This window comes from Sciurus vulgaris (assembly GCF_902686455.1).
Source record: "Sciurus vulgaris genome assembly, chromosome: 1".
Taxonomy (NCBI): domain Eukaryota; kingdom Metazoa; phylum Chordata; class Mammalia; order Rodentia; family Sciuridae; genus Sciurus; species Sciurus vulgaris.
The window spans coordinates 65,122,440-65,135,860 of record NC_136461.1 but is presented as its reverse complement, the minus strand read 5'-3'; the positions used below and the strand labels follow the sequence as shown (position 1 = coordinate 65,135,860).

At 35.2% G+C, this 13,421-nt stretch overlaps 1 protein-coding gene across 3 annotated transcripts in view; it reads right to left on the bottom strand.

Annotated features, from left to right (window-relative positions):
- Positions 1-13,421, bottom strand: part of AK5 (adenylate kinase 5) — a 265,354-nt gene that overhangs the window by 210,229 nt on the left and 41,704 nt on the right. The gene's annotated exons all lie outside the window — the stretch shown is intronic.

The following is a 13,421-nucleotide window of genomic DNA, read 5'->3' as shown; positions in this document are numbered from 1 at the left end:
GAGGCACTCAGCATCCCACCAACAAGCATGTGGGCATGGCATTTATTGCTCTTGGCCCCATTGAGGCTGCCATGTATTTGGCCCTCTAGTTTTTACCAGCATATCTCCTGGGTTGCCACTCTACACAGACCAGGGGTAGCTATTTCCATATAGTCCATGTACATGGCATACCCCAACCCACATGACTGTATGCAGTTGTCCTACAGACTTTAGGAAATACTTTTTAGTCTGTTATATACATTTCCAGCTTAATTAAGAACAATACAGGCCAAACTTTGTCAAAAGTATATGCAATCTTATTTTAAAGGAGAAAAGACTTCAGAGCCACAATGTTGTCTACAGCTTTTATTTCTATCTCCTACCATTTTAAAATTACTAACTATATGCCAGGTCCAATGCCGACCTATTTCTTTATATTACTATAAACTTTGCAGCAATTTATAAAATGAATATTATCTTCATTTTATAGATGAGCAAAATGAATCTCAGAAAACTAAGGACTTGTCTGAGATCACATGATCAGTAAGGTAAAAGTTAATATTTGAACTAGGTCTGCTTATTTTAAGGGCTCTCTGTTCCTTCTATTGTCACAAAACAGCAAGTGGCCCAAAGTCCTTCATGAATTCCTGAAAATACTAGTTTTAACTAAATTAAAATTAGTTTGTGTTTAAAAGATATTATGACCAGATGAAGTTAATGCAGTTTATTATTGATTATGTGACAAGGTAAAAAAGCAGTTTTGCTTAGTTGTTTGAAGTAATAATCTCCACTTTTTTCTAAAATAGTTATCTTTATTTATGATACACTTAGTGTTATACCAAATTTAGCTGCTGCCAAATCACAGAACTTATTTTTTTTAAACTCAATGTCTTTAACAAAAATTTTAAATGCATCTTCACAGTAGTAAATTTTTTGAGCATACACCCCAGTGAACATGTACTTATTAACTTATAAATTATGCATGTAAATATGATATGTATGTATTATCATACTAACATCAGATCACAGTATAAAGTACATACATAAAACAAAAATTTAAAAGAATGAAATATACTTCTTATGATTTTAGGGGAATGGGGATTGAAACCAGGGTGCTTTACCACTGGGCCAAACCCCCAGCTCTTTTTATTTTTTATTTTGAGACAGGGTCTCCCTAAGTTGCTCAGGGTCTGGCTAAGTTGCTAAGGCTGGCCTCGACCTGTGATTCTCCTGCCTCAGCCTCCCAAGTCACTGGAATTGCAGGTGTATGCCACTGGACCCAGCCAATCATCAGAATTTTTAACATTTTCTTCACATACTACAATACTTTGCCTTGTGCACTGTGGAGACCACTTGTCTCCAGAAGTTAGGAGTTTTTTCCCCAAGACTCCTTAACAGCCAAGTGATGGGCATATGTCTTGAATTTGCTAAGCTTCTGTGTTCTCATTTGTCAATAGAGATGTATGAACCTACCTTCCTGAGGTATTATGAAGTCAAATAACTCACACAAAGTAAACTCAACAAATTTCAGCCTTGTTTAGACTTATTGGTTTTTAGGAGTTTGAATGGTCTTGGTTCTCCTTTAACTTCTTGTTTTTTTATTTTGTTGTTTTTTTCTTCTCTCACATTTTTCCTCCTCAAATTCCCAAGAGGAGGTGTTTCCCAAGGCTTAGATCACATGTTTTCCCCTCTCCAGGTTCTCATTGTCCAACTGATTGTCCACCATTTTACTTTCAACTACTACTTTCTGTAAATGGATTCCAAATCTACACTTTCAGTCCTGACTTTGAACAGTCCCTCAGCCCTGTATTTTCAAGTGTTTATGTGACAGTGCTATTTGTAAGTATTTTTTTTAAAAATACCTTTATTTTATTTATTTATTTTCATGTGGTGCTGAGGAACACATGCTAAGCAAGTGTTCTACCACTGAGCCACAATCCCAGTCCTGTAAGTCTTAATCCTAACTATGATTTACCAGGGTCAAAATTAATCTTAGTACTTTTCTACCTAAATCAAATTCCTGTCTTATTTATTTGTTAGTTTATTTTTTTTTTTTAGTAGCAATACTCCTTCCCCGCACCTCTCAGCTAGAAACCTTCAACTTTAGCATAACCCTTGACTCTTTCTCATCAAAATTTCAGTCTACTGAACTATCACCATTGGTTATTGATGAGGGCCAGAGTTGAGACACCATTCTCACAGCTGTGTAAGCACAGCCACGAGAAATCACTTGAAAGAGTGATTAAGAACATGAATTTTAGAATCAGATCATCCTGAATTTTAATCTGGAATCTATGATCTATTAGGTTTGTCTTTACTCAAACTGTTCAATTCCTCTGAACCCCAGTTTTCTCAGCTTTAAGAGTAAAACTTGCAACATGATACTTTAGTATTGCCCAGTTATTAAAAGCATGTAAATCACTTAAAATTTTTTTCATAGTTGTATGTAGACAGGATGCCTTTCTTTATTTTATTTGTTTATTTTTATGTGATGCCACAGGTCAAACCCAGTGCCTCTCATATGCTAGGCAAGCACTTTACGGCTGAGCTGCAGCTCCAGCCCTGTAAATCACTTTTGAGAAACTTGATATTTTGAAAATCACATGTAATTTTGACAGGATATATGATAAAGAGATTATATAAAGTTAGAACTTCTACTTATTGAATATTATATTATGGAATTTATAGTCAATATAATTTTCAGCAATATTTAGCATTACCTGATAAAATAAAGAACACATTTTAAAATTTAAGTAAATTCTATAAGATAATTTTTGACAAATAAAATGTAATATTGGTTTTGATTTGATAATATTGTATAGTTAAACACAATAACTAATAAACAAACAAACAAAAAACCAAAACCTTGAACTACAGGTCAGTACTTGATGCAAATAAAAATGTCTTGCATCTAAAAATTCTTGCCTTTGGCACTTAAACAAATTTAATGGGTTTATGTTAATACACTTTGCATTTTGTTTCAGATTGCAATGTAAGTGCATCTCTCTCTAAAACATGATGAGGTCACAGGTAGCCTTATGTATATATAATCATCACATTTTATCTCTTACTATTGGCTTTTGCAGTACTAGAGACAGCTTGAAATTTTTTTACTTTAAGTAAAATTGTATTTTAGTTATTTTATAATTAATAAGCTTTAAAAAATAGTTTTAGATTTACAAAAAACATTGAGTGGCATATGTAAGAAATTTTTTCTGGATGAATTAAACTTCAGCTCTGACAAAAATGATTTTGAAGTAAATACACAAAATTAATTTTTTTAAAAATACAATTATAACTGCTTTTAATGTCCTTTACAACTTTTTAAAAACTTTTTTTTTTTAAACTTTATTTGTTTACCTTTTTTGTGGTGCTGGGGAATAGAACCCAGTGCCTCACACGTGCTAGGCAAGCACTCTACTACTGAGCCACAACCCCAGTCCTTAATTTCTTAATTGTGGATAATTTGCTGTCTTTCCTTGGTATAAATAAAAATAGGGCTGGGAATATAATTTAGTATAGAGGGTTTATCTAGCATGTGCGAGGTCCTGGGTTCAATGCCCAGCACTGCAAAACTAAAACTAAAACAAACAAACAAAAAAAACTCTTGTGAATTAAAAACATTAAAACCATAAAGTTGGCCACTACAGCCAGTAAGGATAAGGAGCTGATTACCCTGGAGAGTGGCCCCAGACATAAGTATGCTCATCTGATTCCTATTGGCCCCTCCCTATATTCCACATACATCAACTCATTATCATCTCATGCTCTCCAATGGTGCTTGATTTTCATTGGAAAATATTTAAATGTTTGTTTTTTTAATAATTTTTTTAAAAAAAAGCAGACACCATTCTATTTCAAAAGACTTGAAGCCCTTAGAAAATGTTCATGAATTCCACTTGTGACATGTTGGGAGTCATGAGGTCCTTGGCACACTTTTTCTTAGTCTGTGTTCTCAAAAAATATGAGCAGATTGAATGAATGAGAAAATAAAGACATATATAAGAAAAAAAAAAACAGAGGTATTTTCAAATTTTCAAATTGCTGATGTGTTTCTCCCATTGAATCAGATAAGTCTATTGTTATATAGACAATTCAATCTTCTTCTATCAACTTTTTAAGCCCTTACTTGAACCACTGTTCTGTGAAAAAGAATCAGTGACTACCTTTATATAGGCAAAGATGCATTCACTGCGTCATGCTGCAAAGTGAGCTTATTTTAATTCTCCCTGTTCCTGTCAGTGTTTTGACTGCTCTGTTCTTGATGAAGATATGTTGAGAGCACCTAGGCTCAGTAATTCAGATCAGCTACACTGTCAGAAATCAGGAAGCACAATATGAAAGAAAAAGGAAGATCAGAGTGGAAGTAAAAACTGGAATCACAGAAACTAAAATATGGAAAAAACTTGGAGGTTATCTAACCTGAATTAATACCAAACCTATAATCATCTCCATGTTCTGACAAATGATTTTAAAACACGAACATTTAAACTTGAATGTTCTGCCTTGAGCATTTCTTGTAATGGGTACTTACTTATCAGACAGACCCTTTCATCACTCTTTGAGTCTAACTGGGAAATTCTTTCTAATACTGGGCTAAACTTTGCTTCTCTGTTCTGCCTACAGGGAAAATGTAAAATAAATGACTACTTTTACTCATTAAATCCTTATTGAACATATACCATCATCATAAAAGCTAGACTAGATCATTATAAAAGAAAAAAAAAAAAAAAAGGATGGAGAGCTAGATTCACATTTAACAAGGAGATAATTTCTAGGCAGAGCTTGCAACAGACCATGGGCCAAGGGACAAAACCTGGAATATATGGCCCACCAAGGAGAAAGGGCTCTAAAAAGTACCCCCTGTACTCAGGAAAGGGTTTTGGTAGCCCAGAGAAAGGCTATACCATCTGAGGATATGTGAACCAACCTTCACAGGACTAAAGCCTACTTAGAATCATCTCAATTCCTCATTACATTACCGTGATCAACTCCTTCATTTGCTGATTCCTCCTCTAGAATAAGCACTAAAATGTACAACAAAATATAATGAACAATCTAAAATTTTAAAATGAAAATTATTTAATTAAAAAAAGGATAAAAAGACAAAATGGGAGGGAAAATATAAAGCAACTTGTAAAATAATAGATTTGAACCCAAATGCATTAAATTTGAAAAGATTGAATGTTGCTATTAAAAACCAGAAGTAGGCTGAATAAAAACAACAACAACTATTTGCTGTTCATAAGATGATGTCTTGACCTGGGCTCTCCTTGAAAGCAAAACCCAAGGGCACGGTGTGTGGTTCAGTGGTAGAGTGCTTGCTTAGCATGCACAGGGCCCAAGGTTCATCCCCAGTACCAGAAGGAAAGAAGGAAGGAAGGAAGGAAGGAAGGAAGGAAGGAAGGAAGGAAGGAAGGAAGGAAGGAAGGAAGGAAGGAAGGGAGGGAGGGAGGGAGGGAGGGAGGGAAAGATACGGCTTAGGGGAGGAAAAAAGAAAGCAAAAAGGAAGGAAGGAAGGAAGGAAGGAAGGAAGGAAGGAAGGAAGGAAGGAAGGAAGGAAGGAAGGAAGGAAGGGAGAGAAAGATACGGCTTAGGGAGGAAAAAAGAAAGCAAAACCCAGGACTGGAGTTTGCCTGCTGGTGGTTGGCTGGGAAGTGATCTAGGAAACAGGAGTGAGGGATCAGGGAGAGTCCAAAGAGGGGATCAAAGTCAATGCAGAGGTGTAGTATCAAGTTAGTCACTGCTGCAGGAGACTGAACTTCTGTGCTGCTGGACCCTCTGAGGAACAAATATGAGGACATTTTATTCATCATATCCCATCCTCTCTTGGTCAAGAGTTGCCCTCTGGCATGCCACCTCCTCCTACTCTCATACTGTATATGTATGACTGTATGTGTCTCAGGGCAGAGTGCCAAATAGATACACAGCATTGCTGCCCATCAACTGACACAAAACTGGTCACACACACACACATACACACACACACACACACAAAGGTAAATGAATGCACAGAAATTAAAAAATAAAAATATAACCAGAAATGGCTAAGTAAAAGGTGGACTGAGAATACAAAGTGGACATCAGAGCAGCTTGATACAACAGTACACTTTAAATATAAAGATGCAGCAAAGCTAAAATAAGATAGGGAAAAAGTACACCATGAGAATACTCACCAGTGGGAAAGATGGTAAAACTACACAAACATCAAAGTAGTGGACCTCAGGGAGAGAAATATCACCATGGCTAATGCCACTTTGTTATGACAGAAGATTCAATTATCCAAGAAAAAAATAAAACACTCTTAAAACACATGACCTAATAATCTAAGCCCAGAATATGTAAAGCCAAAGTTGGACAGAACTAGAAGGAGGGAATCTCAAACCCATAAACATAATGGGAGATTTTAATATATCTTTCCGAGTAACTTATAGAACAAGCAGAAAAAAAAAAAAAACTCAGTAAGGATACTGATTTCAACATAATTAACTAATTACTTCATGCTTTTTTAATAGTGCAACCACTGAGTTGAATAAGTCATCTATGAAAACACATAAAATTTATAAAAGTTTAACATTCTGAGCCATAAAGAAAGTTTCAACAAATCTGACATGATTACAATCACAGAGTATCTTCAATGACTATAATGGAAATAAGCTCTGTATAAATAATAAAAATAGAGGCTGACGTATAGCTCAGTGGTGAAGCACTTGCCTAGCATGCATGAGTTCCTGGGTTCAATACTCAGTACCACAAAAAAAAAAAAAAAAAAAAAAAAAAAAAAAAAGCATAGAAATAAAAAAAAAAAAAAAAAAAAAAAACAGAAAATCTTGTTTGGAAATTAAACAGTACAATTTAATATAATTTCTGGATCAAAAAAAAAATCACAAGAGAAATAGAAACTATTTAATTAAATGATAACAAAATATGACATTCCAAGTCATGTGTGACGTGGCTAAACCACAGCTGCAGGAGCATTTACTGCCTTCCATGCTTTCATTAGGGAAAAAAGGAGAACAAAATCAGTGACCTAGGCATCTATCTCAAAATGACTTTTTATATACACTAAAAAAGAAAAAGAGAAGGTAAAAAGTAGGTTATATAAAAAGATAAGAATAGAAATTAATAAATTATAAAATAAAATAGCTAAGGGATGAGTTCTTTGAAAGACTAAAAAAATGGATTATCCATGATGAAAGTAATTAAGGAAAGGAGGACAAGTAAGGATTGAGAACAATAAGGAAAGAATCCTTAAATATCCTACAGATACTAAGATGTTAACAGAGGATATTAAGAACAACTTCATGAAAAATTTACATGAAATGGACAGTTTTCTGGAAAAATACAACTCCTTAAAATTGGTTAAAAAAATAAAGTCGGACTAGTCTGCTATTTATGAAAGATATTTAATCCATACTTCAAAATTTTCACTCAAAGAAAACTCTAGATCTAGATGGCTTTTTTGTTGTTGTTGTATGGAAATTGAAAACATAAGCCTGAAATTGATTTGGAAATGTAGAGGTCCAAGGATAGTCAAGACATTTTCAAGGCAATCTTGGAAATAAGTGATAGAACTCATTGCCAGATGGTGTGACTCACTATGAATCTACAGCAATGAAGAGAGTGTAGTAGGAGGAGGGCAGCAGACCACTGCAATGGCAGAGAGAATCCTGAGAGGTCTGCTACCCCAAGCTAGGCACACTTGATCCATGGCAAAGACAGCTCTGTAACATGGTGGGAAAAGCATAGCCTTCAATTCATAGTGCTGGGTCAAGTGGACGTCCACATGGAAATTATAAATAAAATAAAATATTTATAATATTTTATAGATATCATATATCATATCATCTATAATCTATATAGATTATAGATGATATGATATATATCATATCATATAGATGATATGATATATGAATATATCATACTGTTTCATATCATTATTATAAATTATAAATTTTATAATTTTATAATTTATAATTATAAATAAAATAAAATAAAATATTTATATTTATATTTTATATTTATATTTATATTTATATTTTATATTTTATAATATATTATAAAATTTATATTTATATTTATATTATATTTATATTTTATAGCTATTATATCATATCATCCTGTATCATATCATTATCATATTTATTATTTCCAAATAAATTTTTCATCTAAATGTGAGAAATAAAGTGGTAAGAAATCAAGAAGAAGCTGGGCATGGTGGTGCACGCCTGTGATTCCAGAGACTTGGGAGGCTGAGGCAGGATGATCTCTAGTTCAAAGCCTGCCTCAGTACTGGTGAGGTGCTAAACAACCCAGTGTAGACCCTCTCTCTAAATAAAAATACAAAAAACAGGGATGGGGATGTGGCTCAGTGGTTGAGTGCCCCTTGAGTTCAATTTCTGGTACCAAACACAAAAAAGAATTAAAGAAGATAAAACATAGGAAAATAGCTTGTAGATGTTAAGGTAGACAAGGATTTCTTAAATAGGGTAAAAAAAATTCTAACTATATAAGAAAAGTGTGTGCTAAATTTGACTGTTTTACAATTTGAAAATACTCCTAGTTATTATAATATACCATTAAGAATAAGGAAATGTCAGTTGCCCACTTGGACAAGATATTTGCAATATGTATAACCAGTCAAGGGTTTGTTTCAAAAATATGAAAAAAAATCTTACAAATCAGTAAGAAAAAGAAAAAAACAATAGAAAAATTGGCAAGGGACCCAAATGGGTATTTTTACAAAAGAGGACAGACAAATGACTAATAAATTGAAATGGTGCTCATGTCATTCATAACCCAGAGAATGTAAATTGAAATTACACACACACTAGAATGGAAAAAATCTGAAGATCAACAGTACCAAATGTTAACAGGTTATATAGCCATTGAGCAAGTTTGTGATCATTCATTGAACAGCACATTCATAACCTCTGAGCTTAGGTGCCTGATTTGATTCTGGTCACCAAAGATGAACAATGAACACAATCAGGCATGTCCTTGTACTTATGGAGCTTGGCCAACTGGAAAAGCAAAGCTTAATCAAAGAATCTCACAAATAAGTGTCAAACTATTATGTGGTAGGTGCCACAAGGCAGAGGTAGAACAGTTACCTCTGTGAAAACATACAATTGGGAGATCCAGTCTTCACAGGGAGGTCATGCAAGGCTTCCATGAGTAACTAGCAACCGAGCCAAGATCTGATGATAAAGAATTGACCAGAGAAAAAAGAGGAGGGAAGAGCTGACCTTCCAAAAGAACATGAATCCACACAGAAGGGCAGGCAGGTGTAACTTGGAGGAACACAACACTCAATTTAGCTTGAGGCATGCAGCTCGAAGGATGAAAATCTTTTAGACATCATTCTCCATAAGAGGAGAAAAAAACAGTTACATGATTCCTTTCCAGAATAGTGGAAACAAGTAGATTTTGATTAGATGTTTTAATTTGATTTTTTCCAATTAAATTTGATGCTAACAGGTAGAAGATTCTGGACACTGGAAGAGAGGAACTGAGACCCTGGCAAATAGGAAATTATGTCATCTGTTTTCTTTGTCTACTCTATGTAATTAATACACATGGGTTCTGCTATCATGCCGGCTTGGTTGTAAGTTCTATGGCCTGAGTTATTAAGACCCCTGGTCCTATAAGAAGAACAAAAATTAGAATACTAATCTCTCAAGAAAGTAAGTTTTCTCTCCCATTCTTCCCATCTTCCTTCGTTCACTTTTAAGGAGAGAAGATGTGGTTAAAGCTGGTGAGAGGAAGATCTTTCATCATGCTACATAGTACTAGTTTGCTTCACTCTTATTTCCAAGAGGCTCCAAAAGTCAGTCTGTCTGCTCTCTCTCTTTCCCTCTCTCTCCCTCCCTCTCTCCCTTGCTTGTGCTTATCTTACTTTATGAACTTGCAATTTTCTATACAACTGGTGAGATCTGCTGGACTTAATTCTCAGAAGGCCTGCACTGGGACACCCAACCACAGACACAGTTTGTGGTTCTCTGGCTCTAGTTCCTGTCTGCAACTCTGTATGTTGTTTGGGGCAACATGTCTGTAATACGAGTAGGACAATTCAAGATCAGGTGGCATGGAAATTAGGGTTGGAGAAGGCCATTTTGCCTGCTTTGGCCCTAGGCTTCAAGCTGCCTCTAACCCAGACTAAAGGATTTCTCCTGGGATTCAGATACAAAGTTTGGAAACAAAGATTCACAATAAAGCATGTTTTGTTATTCATGGCTATCTCTCATGTATTTGACTTAGATCATGCTTGAAGTACACTGAGAGGATTTGGTTGTTCCCCAGATATCATTTTACTCTGTCATGTTTCCAGTGATTGCTACTAAGAATTAGACCCTGATAATAAAAGAAGGAATAATACATTTTCCCTGATCATAAGAAGCTTATATTCTAGTAACTGAAATGAAGAGAGAATTATGTAGGGACAGGGGCTATGGAGATGGTGATCAAAGGACACAAAATTTTAGTTAGAAAAAGTAAATTCAAGAAATCTATTCTACAACATGGTGACAAATTAATAATGCAATATATTCTTGAAATGGCTGAGAGTACATTTTAAGTGTTCTGACCACAAAACTGAAAAGCATGTGAGGTAATACATATATTAATGAGCTTGATTGAGCCATTCTATAATGGTGTTACATTTCAAAAGACTGTTTGTACATGACAAACATATTCAATCTTGTCAATTAAAATTGAGTTTAAAAGATACAATTATAATACAAGATGGTAAGCAAAATGATTATAAAAATGAGAGAATAAGAAGGAAGGTTACTACCATATGGCAATTAAAACACCTGGTGTCTGTTAATATAATCTCCCTGTCTTCTTTTCTCCTGGATAAATACCATTTCCTCTTCCATTATTGTTCTAATTGTGGAGAATTGTTTGGATTAAACAGAATCTGTTTCACTGAGGAAAACTGATGTGGATGTAAAGGAGGAGACTCTGCAGGAAAGTCTCTGAAAGGTCAGTCTGCACCAGCTCCTTTTGCCCAAGTGTCCTTAAAGCTCGTCAGAAATGCGCTAGTGAGGTACACTATTCAGCTTTGGCGAGGGGACCAGGAAACTGGGTTTTAACCTCTGCTTTTTGTTGTAAGAAACCCTATTCATAGAAATAACTGGTCAGGACAGGAGCTTAGGGGAGGTGCGGAGTTTTCAAAAGATATTAATAACAACAATAAAAATCCAAAATGGAGCAAAGTGATTAAATACAAAAATTACTGCCTTGTTTCACTTAGGGAAAGAACGAGTATGTGAAGCACCATATTCCATCCATTTGGTGATCTCCTACTTTAGGGAAGTAGTTATCTAGGTTACTCTGTTCCTTCAACAATTTGTCACAAGCCAAATTAATCATATCTGCTAGACAGAGCATATCATTAATAGTTTCAAAAATACTTCTTTAAAGTTAGTTTATGAAAAGAACATTTTTGCAGTTTGATTTTAATGTGCAAATCTTCAATAAAAACAGCTGGGGTACATCAGGATGCCAAGATGTAGGAATTTAAGGAAGAAGGTTTTATTTAATTATATCAGGCTGACAATAAGTAACTTACAATGCTGTTTTTTTCCACAGAAGTCTTTTCTCCCACCACTAATTGCCTATTCAGGCAGCTATTTCCTTTGCTTATTTATGATTTGCCTAGTGTTCACTAAGATTCTATTATAAACTGGAAGTTGGAGTTGTGGAAAGGTAGGCTGGGACTAGATGGGCTGGCATTGTCTTATACACATGGGAGTATTACATTTTATTTCCTGCTTTAGAATGAAAGTCTGTGGCAGTGTAGGGAGCAGATTGTGTGAGGGACACTGGAAGCAAGCAGATCATCCGGAAGAGCTAATGATCTGCCCTATTATGATGTGACACTTATAAGGTCACGTAAAATGTAAATCATGATCATTATTCTTTTTTTTTTTTAAATAAGAATTCAAATTTATTCTTTTTTTTTAATTAAAAATCATAAATTTACATAGGGCAATGTTGTTTGATTCATTCTGTTATTTTTTCCCTTCCCCCCTCCCCTCCCACCCCTCTTTTCCCTCTATACATTCCTTTCTTCCTCCATTCTTACCACCCTCCTTATCCCTAACCCTAAACCTAACCCTAACCCTAACACTAACCCCTCCTACACCCCATACGTCCTCATCTGCTTATCAGTGAGATCGTTCGTCCTTTAGTTTTTTGAGATTGGCTTATCTCACTTAGCATGCTATCCTCCAATTTCATCCATTTGCCTGCGAATGCCATAATTTTGTCATTCCTCATGGCAGTGTAATATTCCATTGTATATATATGCCACAGTTTCTTTATCCATTCATCAACTGAAGGACATCTGGGTTGGTTCCACAATCTGGCTATAGTGAATTGAGCAGCTATGAACATTGATGTGGCTGTATCTCTGTAGTATGCTAATTTTAAGTTCTTTGGGTGTAGGCCAAGGAGTGGGATAGCTGGGTCAAATGGTGGTTCCATTCCAAGCTTTCTGAGGAATCTCCATACTGCTTTCCAGAGTGGTTGCACTAGTTTGCAACCCCACCAGCAATGTATGAGTGTACCTTTTTCCCCACATCCTCTCCAACACCTATTGTTGCTTATGTTCTTGATAATCGCCATTCTAATTGGGGTGAGATGAAATCTTAGGGTGGTTTTGATTTGCATTTCTCTTATTACTAGAGATGTTGAACATTTTTTCATATATCTGTTGATTGCTTGTACATCTTCTGTGAAGTGTCTGTTCATTTCCTTAGCCCATTTGTTGATTGGATTATTTGTATTCTTGGTGTAGAATTTTTTGAGTTCTTTATAGATTCGGGATATTAGCGCTCTATCTGAAGTATGAGTGGCAAAGATATTCTCCCACTCTGTAGGCTCTCTCTTCACATTACTGATAGTTTCTTTTGCTGAGAGAAAGCTTTTTAGTTTGAATCTATTCCAGTTGTTGATTCTTGCTTTTATTTCTTGGGCTATGGGGGTCCTGTTAAGGAAGTCTGCTCCTAAGCCAACAAGTTGAAGGTTTGGACCTACTTTTTCTTCTATAAGATGCAGGGTCTCTGGTCTGATTCCGAGGTCCTTGATCCATTGTGAGTTGAGTTTTGTGCAGGGTGAAAGATAGGGGTTTAATTTCATTCTGTTGCATATGGTTTTCCAGTTTTCCCAGCACCATTTGTTGAAGAGGCTATCTTTTCTCCATTGCATATTTTTGGCCCCTTTGTCTAGTATGAGAAAATTGTATTTATTTGGGTTTGTGTCCGTGTCCTCTATTCTGTACCATTGATCTACCTGTCTATTTTGGTACCAATACCATGCTGTTTTTGTTACTATTGCTTTGTAATAGAGTTGAAGATCTGGTATTGCGATACTCCCTGCTTCGCTCTTTCTACAGAGGATTGCTTTAGATATTCTGGGTTTCTTATTCTTCCAGA